This window comes from Thermobia domestica, chromosome 14, assembly GCF_964235325.1.
Source record: "Thermobia domestica chromosome 14, izTheDome1.hap1.1, whole genome shotgun sequence".
Lineage (NCBI taxonomy): Eukaryota > Metazoa > Arthropoda > Insecta > Zygentoma > Lepismatidae > Thermobia > Thermobia domestica.
Genome location: NC_137467.1, coordinates 186,398,716 through 186,415,620, shown reverse-complemented (window position 1 = coordinate 186,415,620; position 16,905 = coordinate 186,398,716).

The window sequence follows — 16,905 nt, the reverse complement described above, 5'->3', positions numbered from 1 at the left end:
CAGCAAAAATATTAAATTCTTTTCTTTGCTTACGAAGCATCCTCTCTCAAAAGAAAAATTGGGACACGCGGAAATACGTAGGAACAAACCATGGTTCGAACTAGCAGAGAAGAGAAAACAGGCAAAATTACGATGGCTACAAAATTTGAATGAAAGAACTCCAAAAAATTTCGTAGACATCAGGCGGGAAGCTTCCAAAACTTTTAGAACAAAAAAAAAAAAAAAAAAAAAAAACGCGATTTTTTGAAAGCTAAAATTTAGGAGATTGAAGATAATAGTAAAAATAAAAACATTTGGGACATGTATAAAGGGATCAACGAATTTAAGGAAGGCTTTCAACTTCGTTCTTATATTAAAGAAAGCTGATGGAACAGTTTTCACTGATACAGATAGCATTTTAAATAGATGGAAAGATTTCTTTGACGATTTGCTTAACACGCAGTCAAAAACTAATGTGCTTGGAGAAAGGGAGATACTCATCGCAGAACCGTATATTCCAGAACCCAATCGAATAGAAGTAGAAATCGCTATAAAGAAATTAAAGAAACACAAATCTCCGGGTGCAGACGAAATTCCCGCTGAGTTAATTTCAGCTGGAGGCGAAAATTTGTGGAACAAGATACACAAACTCATTTTCCTTATCTGCAACAAGGAAGAATTGCCACAAGAGGGGAAAGAATAAATCATTGTTCCAATCCACAAGAAATGCGACAGAGATTAAACTGACTGTATTAATTATCGAGGCATCTCTCTTCTGTCAACATCCTATAAAATCCTTTCAAATATTCTATTAGCAAGATTGACCCCATTCGCAGATGAAATTATTGGAGATTATCAGTCTGGATTTAGACGAAATCGATCAACTATCGACCAAATATTTACCATTCGTCATATACTCGAAAAGAAGTGGGAATACAGTAGCCCGGTACATCAACTATTTATTGATTTTAGAAAGGCTTACGGCTCAGTTAGGAGAGAAACATTGTACAACGTTCTTACAGAATTTGGAATACCGAAAAAGCTAATTAGATCAATTAAGGCATGTTTAAATGAATCCCAAAGTAAAGGCCGGGTAGGAAAATTTTTGGCCACGAGCTTTCACGTCGAAAATGGCCTGAAACAAGGAAATGCGTTGTCGCCATTATTATTCAACTTTGTCCTGGAATACGCTATAAGGAAAACCAAAGATAGCAACCAGGGTTGGAGCTGAACGGTGTTCACCAGGTTATGCGTACGCTGATGATGTAAATTTAATAGATGATAGGAGAACAATAGAAAGAAATGCAGAGGTCTTATTAAACTCTTGCAGGGACAGGGGTTTAGAAGTAAATGCAGTGAAAACTAAATACATGGAAGTTCGTCGGGACCGTAATTCGACAAATTATGAATGCTTTAAAATATTAAATAATACTTTTGATAGAGTGGATACTTTCAAATATCTAGGATCAATATTAACAGACGAAAATCCTACTCACGAAGAAATTAAATGTCGACTAAAAACAGGGAATTCGTGTTATTATTCAGTTCAAAATCTCTTGTCGTCGCGAATTCTGTCGAAGAATTTGAAGCTTAAAATATATAAAACGATAATCATACCTGTTGTTCTGTATGGTTTCGAAACATGGTCGCTTGCTCTGAGGGAAGAACATAGACTGAAAGTATTTGAGAACAAGATGCTCAGACGAATATTCGGACCGAAGAGGAACGGGAATGGGGAATGGAGGAAACTTCATAACGAGGAACTACGTAGATTATACGGGTTATCAAACATTGTTAGGGTCATAAAGTCTAGGAGGCTTAGGCGGGCAGGACATATAGCCAGGATGGAAGAAAGTAGGAACGCTTTCAAAGTGTTAGCGGTAAGACCAATCGGTAAACGACCATTGGGAAGACCTAGGCGCAGATGGGGAGACAATATTAAGATGTATCTCGCAAAAATAGGAATACAAAGTAGAAACTGGATCCAGTTGGCTAAGGATAGAAGTCAGTGGAAAGCTTTTGTGAACGTAGCATTGAACCTCTGGGTTCCATATGCTATAGAGTTAGTTAGCTTACGAAGCATGAGTAGATACCTAGGCTGATACTACAAATAGATTAAATGCACATTTACTGAAAAGATGTGTTCTATTGACATTGGATAGTCTATATACTCTTCGTGTGCTAGGGCCTAGGGGAGAGGAGAAGGTAAGATTTCATATCAGGTTAAGTCACGCACAGTCGCACGCCTTCATTTTCATTAAAAATGGAAAAGCCAAGAGAAACAAATTTCATCTCACTTTCCGTTGTGGCAGTCGGACACAAATCATCACACTTATCTGCAAAAAGCACTTTTCAAATCGGATTATTGAGAGAGCCTCCAGTTCCAATGTTGGGGGGACATGTCTCCCCATTTCCCCGGAATTTGTGACATACCTACAACTAAGACAACTTTCCAGCATGAGGAGAGGGGCATATCCTCCTCTGGCATTTATTGTAATTTGTGCCCAAATAGCGGAAGTGGAATTAATACATATTGATGAGACTACTAAATGCACTACAGCAGGAAGTTCAGTTTGAAATACTACAGAATATGATTATTTTTTTAAAAATGGAAAAATCAACAGAAATCAATTTCATCTTACATTCCTTTGTGGCAGTCGGACACAAATCATCACACTTATCCCAAAGAGCACTTTTTAAGTCAGATTATTGGGGGGGACAGTCCCCCCAGATCCAAGATTGGAGGGGACATGTCCCCCTCGTCCCCCCGGGATTTGAGCCAATGATAATGACACTTAAGAGCATTACATTAATAAATAACAAATAAAAAATAAGATTTAAAAAAATTAGTCATTAATATATATATATATAAAACAATTTGATAGACACAATAGGCTCTTCACCTCCAACGAATTAACTGTGGAACCATAGTAGTAGGCCCCCCGTTATGGTGACGTTTGGACTTTGACCCCGACCTTTGTGACGTCATAGGTCAAAGGTCAATGACCTTGGCCTGGGGTCAATGACCTAGGGGTACATAGGACCACCCCCTCTGAATTTTGACAGGGGTATCTTGGTCCACCCCCTAAATTTTGACAGGAGTACATAGGACCACCCCCCTTAAATTTTGGAAATTGCCAAATCTAAAAATTTGGTGTGGTAGCCTGGGACCATAGTATGTACCTCTATCAGTATTGGGGGTCTATGTCGTTCCCTTTCATGGGTAAAAAATTGCCAAAAATTCAAATTTCGGGGGTTTTTGACCTAATTTATCCTCTCTGATGAGGTGTTATTACCCTATATGGTTATATGGACGTATACAGGGGTCCATTCCCTTTCATAAGACATGGGTACATTAATGCACCCCCAGGAGGGGTACTTTGGCCCACCCCTTAAATTTTGGAAATTGCTCATTTTATATATTTGGTATTATAGTACTGGACCCTAACATGTATTATAATAAATTTGGGTGGTCCACCTCGTTCTCTTCTAGGGGTACAAAATTGCCAAAATATAAACGTAATCAATACGTTGTACCACGTGTTTGTTCTTTTGGCCCATTTTATTTCTTTGGGATTCTGATTGGTTGACAGATGTTACGTGATCTTAGACCCCGGGATATTTGAAATTCGTTCCCTTTTTTGGGTAACATGAATGCTTTGGTACCACGCTGATGATTGGCTGACAGAGGTCACGTGATCTTAGGCTCTGGGATTTAAAAAAAATTCGTTACCTTTTACGGGTAAGATGAGTGCTCTGATACCTGATTCTGATTGGTTGACAGATGTTACGTGATCTTAGACCCTGGGATATTTGAAATTCGTTCCCTTTTTATGGATAACATAAATGCTTTGGTACCACGATGCTGATGGGTTGATAGAGGTCACGTGATCTTAGGCTCTGGGTTTGGTATTACGATACTGATTGGAAGATAGAAGTCACATGATTTTAGACCCAGCACACGGTGAACAGATTACATGGTATAACGTGGGGGAAATCCCTCACTCATTTGTTTCATTTTATGGATAAGATGAATGTTTTGGTACCTTAATTTTGATTGGAGGATAGAAGTCACATAATCTTTCCCTCACCCCAATGCTAGAAATTCAATTTTTTTTTTAAATTACGTGATATGACAGTGATCACCCTCGACTGGGATTTTAGAATTTTGTTCTCTTTTAATGGTTATCCTTTTTGGTACCTTAAAGTTCCCGTGGAGGGTTCAACCCCATCCTTAAATAACCCTTTTATGGTATCATGATATTGTACTGAAGTTTACATTAAATATTATCGTTCTCTTTGACAGATAAGATGATTACCAGCTTTTTTACCTTGATGGAGATCCTGTCCTTGAATTAGTAGCCTATGTCTCTGGAAGTAACAATGGTGAAAGAGGGGTTCATCCTTGTCGCTTGTAGATTTCTTATAACACATTGTTGTGAGTTTAAGCGATTTTTTAAAACGCTCAGTAAGCGCTTCATTAATGGAAACAGTGTTGCCAGATTTTTCTTACCTAAACTGCTCCGATTCTTTTCGAAACGGTTCCGCAGAGTACAAGAAATTTTAAACTAAAAATTTTTTCGAACTAAAAAAATTTCAAAACTAAAAAAATTTAAACAAAAATTTTGAAACAAAAATTTCAAAAAAATTTCGAACTAAAAAATTGAAACAAATTTTTCGGAAAAAATTTAAACTAAAAACTTTCGAACCAAATTTTCAAATCAAAAAATTTTCGAACTAAAATTATATTTTCGAACCCCAGAAAAAATCGAACTAAAAAATTAAAAATTTTTCGAAAAAAATATTTTAAACTAAAAACTTTCGAACTAAATTTTCAATTCAAACTTTTTCGAACTAAAAATTTTTTTAAAAAAATTTCGAACCAATTTTTAAAAACAAGTTTCGAACTAAAGATGTAAACCACATTTAAAAATTTTCAAATCAATTTTTTTCAACTAAATTAAAAACCAAATTTTGGACAATAAAAATTCTTTAATTAATTTTTCGAACAAAATCATTTAAACAAGTTTTGGATATATTTTCCACCTTAAATTTTCAAGATTACCATTATTTGTAAACAAGTGTTCAAGGTTTCAAGAAATAATAAAACACATTTTTTTTGAACTTGTTGTATTTTAATGAAAGGTATGTGCTCTTCTCATACAAGTTATTAACATAATAAATGCACGATCTAGTTAATGAATATTTTGGACGTGTCATCATCTTCGAATCTTGTAGACGTATCCTGTAAAGAAAATGAAGAAACAACTGATTACTTTATGAATTTCTTTTTTTTTCTGAAACAATAAAAACGAGTCAATATTGATAAGAGAGAAATAAAACTTACTCGTAAATGATGGATGTGTTTAGGCTCATTTTCCTCCTCAGGTACGAGATGACTGCATTTTTTTCACTGATGGTGGTTTATGAACTCTTCTGTGTACTGCATTTTTCTAGGTGTTGCTCCTTTATGGTCAAGGTTCCCCCTTGGATACGAGATGACTGCATTTCTTCCACTGATGGTGTTGGTGGTTTATGAACTCTTCTGAGTACTTCATTTTTTTCTGGGTGTTACTGCTTTATGGTCAAGGAGCGAAAAAAGGAAAAGGAAAAAGAAATGGTGGCCTTATTGGGTGTTTACAGTTTTTTCTTCATCTTCTTCTTTTTCCAGTTCCAACTTCTGTTTTTTAACGTACCCGTACGGAACCGTATCATAAGAATTGAGTTCTTTAAGTCGACGTTTTGTGTACTGGATGCTGTACATTTTTTCTTCTTTGCGTGTGACGATGGTATGGTCTTTGGTCCTGCATATCTTATGGGGGATGGTAATGGTGACTTGTCCACGGCATTGATTTGTAATCATTTCTTTTAGTGTGTTGAAATTTAATTGCTGTCCTGCATTGTAGTTTAATGTAAATCCTCTAATTTTACATATGTAGCTGGTGATGTTGGTATCCGGATTGTATATTTCTAGGCTGTAATTTTTCGGTCCTCCACTAACAAATGTCTTGATGTACGCTCGTTGTCCATAAGACTCCATCTCATCCGATAAGCATCCCAAGTACGTAGAAGGTTCAATGGTTGGCTCTCCGGGCTTTTCTGTAAATATCACAGAATCCGTGTCGAAATATAAAACACGTTCCTGCAACATTTCCAGGTACTTGTACAGTTCCAGACGTGCCTGACATGTTGTAAATGCACCTAACACGACATTGGTGTTTCGGTTTTGAACAGGCACATGTTCATTGTACTCCCAGAACGCATACAACATCGTATCATTGATGGGTACAATTTGATGGAGTTTAATGTCGGGGGAAGTGAGTTTTTCATAAAATTCTTCCGGCCGATCAATAATTGTGGTCTGGCTAAAGTTTGTACGCTGGCAAAGCTTTCCCCATAGAGAGTTAACACAAAGCTTAGATAAACTTCTTCGTGCAGGATTATTTTCAATTTTGGACGGATCCAATGCAATACCTTCACGCTCCAGGACGGTTTGTATAAATTTTGATTTGTCTTCTTCGGTGACACAGGAACTGGGCCAGCCAGAAGCTTCCATTTTCGATTTCAAAAACGTATTGATGTATTCCGTGAACAAGCCACCTGTTTTCGTGATGGGGTCATATTGTTCAATGTCATAATCCCAAATTTCAAAAATTTCCACCGGTTGATATCCTAATTCTATTGCCTTCTGTATTTCATATGATACCCATGTTCCAGTAAGGCATCGCTCCTGATCGTTGTGTGTACACGTTGCTGTAGGGTCTGGGTTCATTTCTTCGGCACATGCAGCACACAGTGGAAACAGTAGTTTCTTGTTGCATCGGTAAGGCAGGAGACCATGATAAAAATGCCGACTTGGCAATATCGTCATTTTGATCAGACCATTGACTTTATTTATTGGTGGTATATTTTCATCACCCTGTAGATAAATTCTAGGATGTCCTACAGGGTATTTAGCACACTTATTTATGTAAGGATAAAGCGAAACAATATCGAAATATTTTATTACTTCTCCTGCTTTTTCGTCGACTTGGTGGTACAATTTCACGCAATTGGTCCTTCCTCCAAAAAAGCTATCTCTTGGATTTAATGGTCTACGGTTCATGTACGGGTGATTCTTCAGATACGTCGCCATTGCTGGATTTTGTTTCTGGAACTGATTAAATTCGCACTCCCACATTTCATGTACAATGTACCCCAATTCACGCAGTCTTGCATTTTTTCGTTGCGTTCGTTCATAACGGAATTCCATGGTGTCTTCTGGATTGCCGTAGATGGGCTGATTACGGCCTGTAGTAATACATACTTTACACCCGTGATAAAAACAGCCGGCATGCTCGTAGACGTGCTCCTCTAACGTCTCAGGATCTTGGTAGTAGCCATCAACATGGAATCCCGCAATAAACACTTCTTTTTGTCGGGCCGCATGTAAGATTTGTTTTCCTTCGGTTTTTTCAATGTAGGCCAGCCATTGCATTGCAGCAATCGATTGTGTACTTCTCCATCGATAGCCATGTGCCGGTAGAATTCCAATGGTGTTGGGTTTGAGGAAATTCCGGCGGAATACTAAATTGGAAGCACTGGCAATCGTGATCGTCTCCAAGAAGGGATTGACTTTGGTTTCTGCTTCAAATGACGTCATAAACGAAACACATGCTTGTCGCAGTACATTGACAACTTGAATACAATAATTGATAATTTCTTTCTGGAAATCAAACGTGTCATTACGATGATCGTTATACCACTGCATGAACTTGTTCCTGTCTTCTACGTTCATTTCATTTGCACCATAATACTTCGTTTCTGGAAGTGGTCCAATATATGATTGATTTTCTTTGGTGTTGAAGAAATGCGGGAAGTAGCCTTTGGTTGCGGGTAAATTGAACGCTTTTGACAATTTACTTAATGCCATAGGTAGGAAGTTTAAAGAGTCAATGAACGTCAGATTATTCAACGTTAAACTCAATATCTTGGTTCCATTTAATATGACGTCAGGCCTCCATTGACATTGTTCTACCATGCTCTTTAGAATAAAATGTCCATCGTAGCCCTTCGAGTTGTGAGCGAGACAGAAAATCCTATTTATATTGGGACGACGTTCCCGCAAGTACTGGAGAAAATCATAAAGTGGATCGTCCCCCTGGAAAATATGCTGGCGCTGACCACACGTACTGCAAGACTGCTGGATATTAGCGTTTTCAACACATGCATAACATACTTGTTGTGCAACCAATAAATTCGGAACGTGTACATACGTATTATCGCCAATATTCGTGTCCTGCATAGATTCTATATCGTAGAAAATCAACAAGGCTTTCTTTGCGTGCATGAGTGATGGAACACCAGGTTTCAAACACTGTCGATCGGGAAGCATAAAACATTGATGCGATCCTGGAATAATCTTCTTACAAACATTGCAAAAAATCTCATTACAATCATGAATGCGTTGTCCACTTCGTACAAAAGAATATACTCTGTAGCATTTAGTACATTGCTTCACCATTTTGCATACAGATTCCCCTTGATGATATACAATATTACGATGATTATTAAAACATTTTTCGCCGTAAAATTGACGATTGCAGTCGTTGCACAATATTGGCGTTTGGTTCTTGTCGCATAGAGGTCTCTGTAAGCATTTGGAGCATGTTACAGGACAATTTTTCACATGTTCATTACGTTTACTATACTTTTTATGGCACGCCTCACAGTAGAACTTGGTTGCAAAACAAGCAGTTAAGGATTGGATGATGTCAAAATGGCCAGCCAAACAAATCAAATTTATGGGAGTGCGATTTTCGTCGTTGGACCCCTCGTACATGATGTCACGGCCTGAGAAACTAGTATACACTGTAATTTTATATTCTTTGAGGTATGACTGGAATTGCCGAATTTCATTTACACTGGCACCATGATCCAAATTCACTCCTGCATTTGAACATAACGCATCGACTTCTTGGTCCACAATACATTTTGATTGATCTTTATATTGCTTATGTCGTTTCATATCTACATTCTTGTATTTTTTCAGGCCAATAGCAATAACAAGGGCGTACGGCAGGCACCTTGAATCTTGATTTTTTACACGTACAATCCCACGCTTGCTACGTAACAATTCTTCATTTTGAAGTATTCCTTGTGCTAAACGATCTCCATATCCGTATCCTCTTGGAATATCCCCACGATGGAAATGAACGGTGAATGGTTCGTGCAGGAGAAATGCATTGTTACTTTGTAAAACTCTTTCGAACGAGGCCCATATCGTTTCCAGTGTTAGGTTTCGCGCTTGGCGAAAACTCACCCAAAATGGTTTATTCGTGTTGCGTGGCGATATTACTGATAAACCAACCATCGCCTCATCGTTGACATTGACTAATAAATGGTCCAGCATTGCTTGGAAACTATTATGCACATATTGGATAATATCGGTTCCTACGGGCGGTGCGTTGAATTGAATTTCGAGCATTCTGCCCTCAATGTTAAATCGTCTATAATGACAAGTGATTTCATTGCGAACAGTAAAACCCGATTCGGCCATGGTTAAAAATGAAAACAAACAAACAGGTACAATTGCGATAAATGTGTAAGGGAAAAAGGAATTGAGCAGCGTGAATTTACTACAAAAGAAAAGAAGAAATAAAAATCTTAATCACTTGATAAACAGGAAATCATAACGTTTATGATAAATTCTTAACTAAGCAATTCATGTAAAGGTCCTGAGTTTGATTCCCTGGCGGTGGCGTTCAGAATCTCATTATGAAAGCACGTGTACTAGAAATCAAAGTTAAAAAAATAATTATGTTACTGAAATGAGTGTTTTATTGCTGTCAAACTCGAGACCGTTACATCAGCATTTAACTGACCTATCATTCTATAGTGATAAAAAGAATGCATGAAATGAATGAATGTTTCATCAGTACTGAGATGTGACAAAGTACGCGTAAGCATTTTTTCCACTCACAACGACCTTTAAATGATGCGTTTGCAAGTTGAAGAGATTCATCAAGCATTAACGATACACATACGTAATTGTGGAAACAAAATCTGTATAGCGTATTTTTTTTATTATTATTGTGACTAAGCGGTTAGCGTACATGGTTCGGACGTGGAAGGCCCTGGTTCAATCCTCGGCGGGTTTGCTTTCCACGTCGGGGGCATGTCAAGCCTTTTCTGAAATTTAATATTCTCACGCGTTATCATACATTCTTTTCAAAACTAAGCTAAATGATTGACGTACACACCTCATAATACATAAACGTACATAAATCGTCTATAATGACGAGTGATTTCATTACAAACAGTAAAACCCGATTCGGCCATAGTTAAAAATGAAAACAAACAAACAGGTACGGTAAAACAAATATGTAATGGGAAAAAAGGAATTGAGGAGCGTGAATTTACTACAAAAGAAAAGAAGAAAGAAAAATCTTAATCATCTGATAAACAGGAAATCATAACATTCATGATAAATTCTTAACTCAGTAATTCATGTAAAGGTCCCGAGTTTGATTCCCTGGCGGTGGCGTTCAGAATCTCATTATGAAAACACGTGTACTACAAATTAAAGTTTTTTAAAAAATAATTATGTTACTGAAATGAGTGTTTTATTGCTGTCAAACTCGAGACCATTGCATCAGCATGTAACTGACCTACCATTCTATAGTGATAAAAAGAATGCATGAAATGAATGAATGTTTCATCAGTGCTGAGATGTGATAAAGCACGCGTAAGCATTTTTTTTACTCACAACGAACTTTAAATGATGCGTTTGCAAGTTGAAGAGATTCACCAACCACATTACACATACGTAATTGTCAAAACAAAATCTGTATAGCGTAAATCTTTTAACCAAATATTCATGCACTCTTTTTTATTTAAGCGGTTAGCGTACATGCTTCTAACGTGGAAGGCCCTGCTTCAATCCTCGATGGGGTTTGCTTTTCACATCGGATCGCTGTCAAGCCTTTTCTGAAATGTAATATTCTCCCGCGTTATCATACATTCTTTTCAAAACTAAGCTAAGTGGTTGACGTACACACCTCTGACCTTGGTTCAATCCCGGGTGGTTGTTCGAATATCACGTTAAGCTGAAGGGGGCGCTAAACTAAAACAATGGTTTCAAAGGGAATCGAACCATATTATTCTCAGGCATAGTTTCTGAAATTTTGTAATGCATTCTTTTCAAAACTAAGCGCACACATCTTTGACCATGGTTCAATTCCCGACGGGAGTTCACATTCAACATTAAGCTGAAGGGACGCTAAACCATATCATTTCTCGTGCTTAGTTTTAATGTGTGGGGATTCCTGATTCGTACTCCCACTTTCCCATTCCACTAATTCCTTCATAGTCTAAATATTTCGTACTAAAAGTAAAACAGTGTATTAGTGATCCGCCCACAAATATAAAATAAAAATGATTTTGGAATCTTGTGTGAAAAAATAAAATCTCACTGAACTTACCTCAAATTCAGTGAACAAAAAGTCGGTGCAATGAAGACACTTTTTAAAAGCAGATCTTCTTCACTTCACAGTTGAGAGCGGTGTAGGATTTGAAAAATGAAATTTAGATTTTTATTTAGGTCGCTGTGAAAACGACGTCATCATCAACCAATCAGAAACGAGGAAATTTATAAAATGACATCACAACGAACCAATCAAAAAGCTCGCTGCTCTTGTCATGAATCACGAACAAAACGATGTGTAACAATCGATCGTGACGTCATTCACGTTTCTCAATAGTTACAACATCTAGTATCGCAATTCCGATCATGACATCATCCCAAAATGCTTTCTGTCAGGATCATGTCACTACTTGTCGTAACTGTGACGACATTTCATTTTCATCATATTCCATACGAGAATGTCAATGTTTGCTTTTTTCATGAATCATGTTGACACGTTCGTAGTAAAACTAAAGTAATACGATCCGCTGACGTTTGCATTTTCAATCATATGTGCTTCTATGTCAACACACAAAGAAGTCTATCAGCATTTTATTTTAATCCACGAACGGAAGCGTTACACTGTCAGATTTATTTTCTTAAAGTATAAGTGTATCCTTTTCAAGAACCATGGTTCGAAACCCTCCAATCACTATTAAAACCGAATTCATTCATAGCTAAGCGGTTAGCATACACATCTTTGGTTTGAAAGACCTGAGTTCGATTCCTGGAGAAACATTTCTTAGGATTTTTCTTAAACGGTTTAAATTTCTAGTTCGAAAATTTTAAAAGTTTAGTTCGATAAAAAGTTTGATTTGAAAATTTTTAGATGTGATTTACATCTTTAGTTCGAAACTTGTTATTTAAAAATTGGTTTAGTTCAAAAATTTTTTGTTTCAATTTTTTTAGTTCGAAATTTTTTTGAAATTTTTTAGTTCGAAAATTTTTTGGGTTCGAAAATTTAGTTCGAAAGTTTTTAGTTTAAAATATTTTCGAAAAAATTATAATTTTTTTATTTCGAATTTTTTTGGGGTTCGAAAATTTACATTTTTTTTGTTCGAAAATTTTTTGATTTGAAAATTTAGTTCAAAAGTTTTTAGTTTAAATTTTTTAGTTCGAAATTTTTTTGAAATTTTTGTTTCAAAATTTTTACTTCGAAAATTTTTTGTTTGAAAATTTTTGTTTAAAATTTTTTAGTTTTGAAATTTTTTTAGTTCGAAAAAATTTTTAGTTTAAAATTTCTTGTACTCTGCGGAATCGTTTCGAAAAGAATCGGAGCAGTTTAGGTAAGAAAAATCTGGCAACACTGTTTCCATTAATGAAGCGCTTACTGAGCGTTTTAAAAAATCGCTTAAACTCACAACAATGTGTTATAAGAAATCTACAAGCGACAAGGATGGACCCCTCTTTCACCATTGTTACTTCCAGAGACATAGGCTACTAATTGAAGGACAGGATCTCCATCAAGGTAAAAAAGCTGGTAATCATCTTATCTGTCAAAGAGAACGATAATATTTAATGTAAACTTCAGTACAATATCATGATACCATAAAAGGGTTATTTAAGGATGGGGTTGAACCCTCCACGGGAACTTTAAGGTACCAAAAAGGATAACCATTAAAAGAGAACAAAATTCTAAAATCCCAGTCGAGGGTGATCACTGTCATATCACGTAATTTAAAAAAAAAATTGAATTTCTAGCATTGGGGTGAGGGAAAGATTATGTGACTTCTATCCTCCAATCAAAATTGAGGTACCAAAACATTCATCTTATCCATAAAATGAAACAAATGAGTGAGGGATTTCCCCCACGTTATACCATGTAATCTGTTCACCGTGTGCTGGGTCTAAAATCATGTGACTTCTATCTTCCAATCAGTATCGTAATACCAAACCCAGAGCCTAAGATCACGTGACCTCTATCAACCCATCAGCATCGTGGTACCAAAGCATTTATGTTATCCATAAAAAGGGAACGAATTTCAAATATCCCAGGGTCTAAGATCACGTAACATCTGTCAACCAATCAGAATCAGGTATCAGAGCACTCATCCTACCCGTAAAAGGTAACGAATTTTTTTTTTAAATCCCAGAGCCTAAGATCACGTGACCTCTGTCAGCCAATCATCAGCGTGGTACCAAAGCATTCATGTTACCCATAAAAGGGAACGAATTTCAAATATCCCGGGGTCTAAGATCACGTAACATCTGTCAACCAATCAGAATCCCAAAGAAATAAAATGGGCCAAAAGAACAAACACGTGGTACAACGTATTGATTACGTTTATATTTTGGCAATTTTGTACCCCTAGAAGAGAACGAGGTGGACCACCCAAATTTATTATAATACATGTTAGGGTCCAGTACTATAATACCAAATATATAAAATGAGCAATTTCCAAAATTTAAGGGGTGGGCCAAAGTACCCCTCCTGGGGGTGCATTAATGTACCCATGTCTTATGAAAGGGAATGGACCCCTGTATACGTCCATATAACCATATAGGGTAATAACACCTCATCAAAGAGGATAAATTAGGTCAAAAACCCCCGAAATTTGAATTTTTGGCAATTTTTTACCCATGAAAGGGAACGACATAGACCCCCAATACTGATAGAGGTACATACTATGGTCCTAGGCTACCACACCAAATTTTTAGATTCGGCAATTTCCAAAATTTAAGGGGGGTGGTCCTATGTACCCCTGTCAAAATTTAGGGGTGGACCAAGGTACCCCTGTCAAAATTTAGAGGGGGTGGTCCTATGTACCCCTAGGTCATTGACCCAAGGCCAAGGTCATTGACCTTTGACCTATGACGTCACAAAGTCGGGGTCAAAGTCCAAACTTCGCCATAACGGGGGGCCTACTACTACCATAGAGAAAAGTTCAGCAACGCATTTTTGTTTTTAGCAAAAATTTTTAATCCTGTGAGTAATAATTGGTCTGGAAACTTAATTCTTTTATTTTATGACTGAAAATAATTTATAATAAAATATTTAATAACACACAGATTAGTAATATGGTTTAGGAATTAAAGAAGTAGTATGATATACACACGAAAGTGAAACAATTGGGAAAGTCAGGTGTATACCATGTGAACTATTCTTATTTGAATTGCGTAATATTTCCAAATTAGGGGATGGGGATGGAACACACAGACCACTACTCCTAGGAAACTTAATTCATTGATTCCAGCGTCTGGCTACGGGGGATATATATACGAGATGATATCAAAATATCCGAGGTTTCTTTTTACCGGGTAGCAGTAGCAGCATGACATTGCGCCGCTAGATGTCTCGAATTGTCTTGTCTTCTGCGCTATTAACAGTGTTGAATAGGCGCACCGGTGTCCAGCAGTATGTGCTAAAAATGCAAAGAAGGAAGAATGATTATTTTTTACAACTAGTAAATATAGTTAAAAAGAAATTGTATGAAGTTCCAAGGAAGTAATATATCGGGGCGTTTTTTTGGGCAACTGAGGCTACCGGCGGTAGCGTCTCTACATTAAGAAAGAAAGTTAATATAGAAAAAGTAATTTATAAACATTGGTTAACAGTCTTTTCGTGGTACTAGTTTCTCTATATTTTTTTACAAAACATGAATAGTACTAACTGCGCAAAACACAGCTGTTAACGCTCCGAATGCAATCCTTCTCCCTTTCATAGACTGATAATATAGCAACCCACTGGGCTACCACTCTCTATGGCCTGCTGCTTTCAGCAAAAGAATTGTATCATAGCTTGTGTGTCCTTGTGAAATTCCCGGCTTTAATAATGTGCTATGGAGGTACAAGCTGGCAACAAGGCAGGTTAACGCTGTGTGAATCGTTTTCTGTAGGTGGAGTGACAGAGTAAATGGAAGTTATAGAACAAAGACAGAGCAGCCATTTTGGGGATATCTGAAAATATCGGGGTATCATTCCGTAACAGTTTCGGTCATTGGAATGCAAAATTAGTCTTTCATTTTGCAAGTGTTGGTATTATAGTTACAATTACTTACTGCGTTATGTGAATTGCATGGTAATCAACAGCTTTAGAGCAAACTTTTAAGAAATGAGGCAATAGAAATCAGAAATCAGGAATATTTTTCGATTGGAGAATATGTTGACTTTTATTTACTCTTCTGAAAGTTGCCATTCATACCTAGCAGAAAAATGAAATAATACAGTGAAAATTGACTAATTTTATTTTTGTTACAAAGTAAACTGATTACAGCACGTTTGTTTGTATGCCTAAAATCAGTACAACAGTGGATTATGGTCAAATATCTATATTATTATACTTAATTCGTAACGCAAACTGATGAACGAAAAATTGCTCTTGGTTTGTTTAAACACGAAGGAAACATTGCATGGGATAACCTGGCACTTTCTAAAATTATTTGCGTTAACGCAACTATAAATTTGTGATTTAGGTTTTGATAATCCGTATACTAATTATAATGACTTTTTGAATTTTTAGCGGTGCGTTGTTGTACTTAAAATTTTTTAAGACTGGTAGGGAATGATGACAAATATCACTGACACAGGCGGCTTTTGACGGAAATGATATTGGTAAATATTAACTTTTTATGGATACAATCCACGACAAGTTAACTGCGCAGAGGTATGGTGGCATTTCATTTTCTGTGGAAAACATTAATAGTCTGAGAACAAAAGTTCAAACTAAACATGTCAACCGCAATTTCTTCATTGTTGTGCATATTTTGTAAAATATTATTATTACTAATAATACTATACAAGGTCAGTGTAGCCCTTGGCGTCAAACCAGTATTCCCACTGGTATTATAGTTCCCATCCTTTAGTAATGTTTCTGGTAGTCGGTCTTTACTATGATTTCAATCATTGTCGAGGTACCCTGTATCTAACATTAATAAAAGGACGAATATAAAACATTTATTTTTATTCTTGATTTTTCACATTACTTAGCTGTATTTCATGGGCCTTATGCAGAGTCGTTCTGACGCGTGATTAAAGTACGGAAGGTACAACGTCGTTGGCCTTCCGCGAAAAGTTGTAGTTTATGGGAAGTGGCCATCTTGTTTACCCGTGGCTCGCTGAGCGCCGTGACTGGTGGGTGGTGATTGGAAGATCCACACCCCCTGGAAGGTCCAAGCGTGGGAAGCCAACGACGTTATACCTTGTGGACCATGCTAAATAGTTCGACTAACATATGTTTCCTGCAGTAGTCAGACCTTTAGTATGAAGCTCATCGTATGTCAAAACGACTCTGCATAAGGCGCAATATGTCCAGTTGAAAAGTTTATTCAATAGATGATGTTTTTAACCTGTTTCTTTTTATGCTAGGTATTATAAAGAAATGTATGAAATCTTTAATTGATGGTCCGTTGTTGACTGACAACATATATTTATAATAAAATAGTGCATATCCAATGTTTTTATGTAATTGTGTTAGTAGCTGTAAGCGTAGAGGTTGAAACAATTCACATTCAAAAATAATATGAATAAGTGTTCCTATTGCTTTA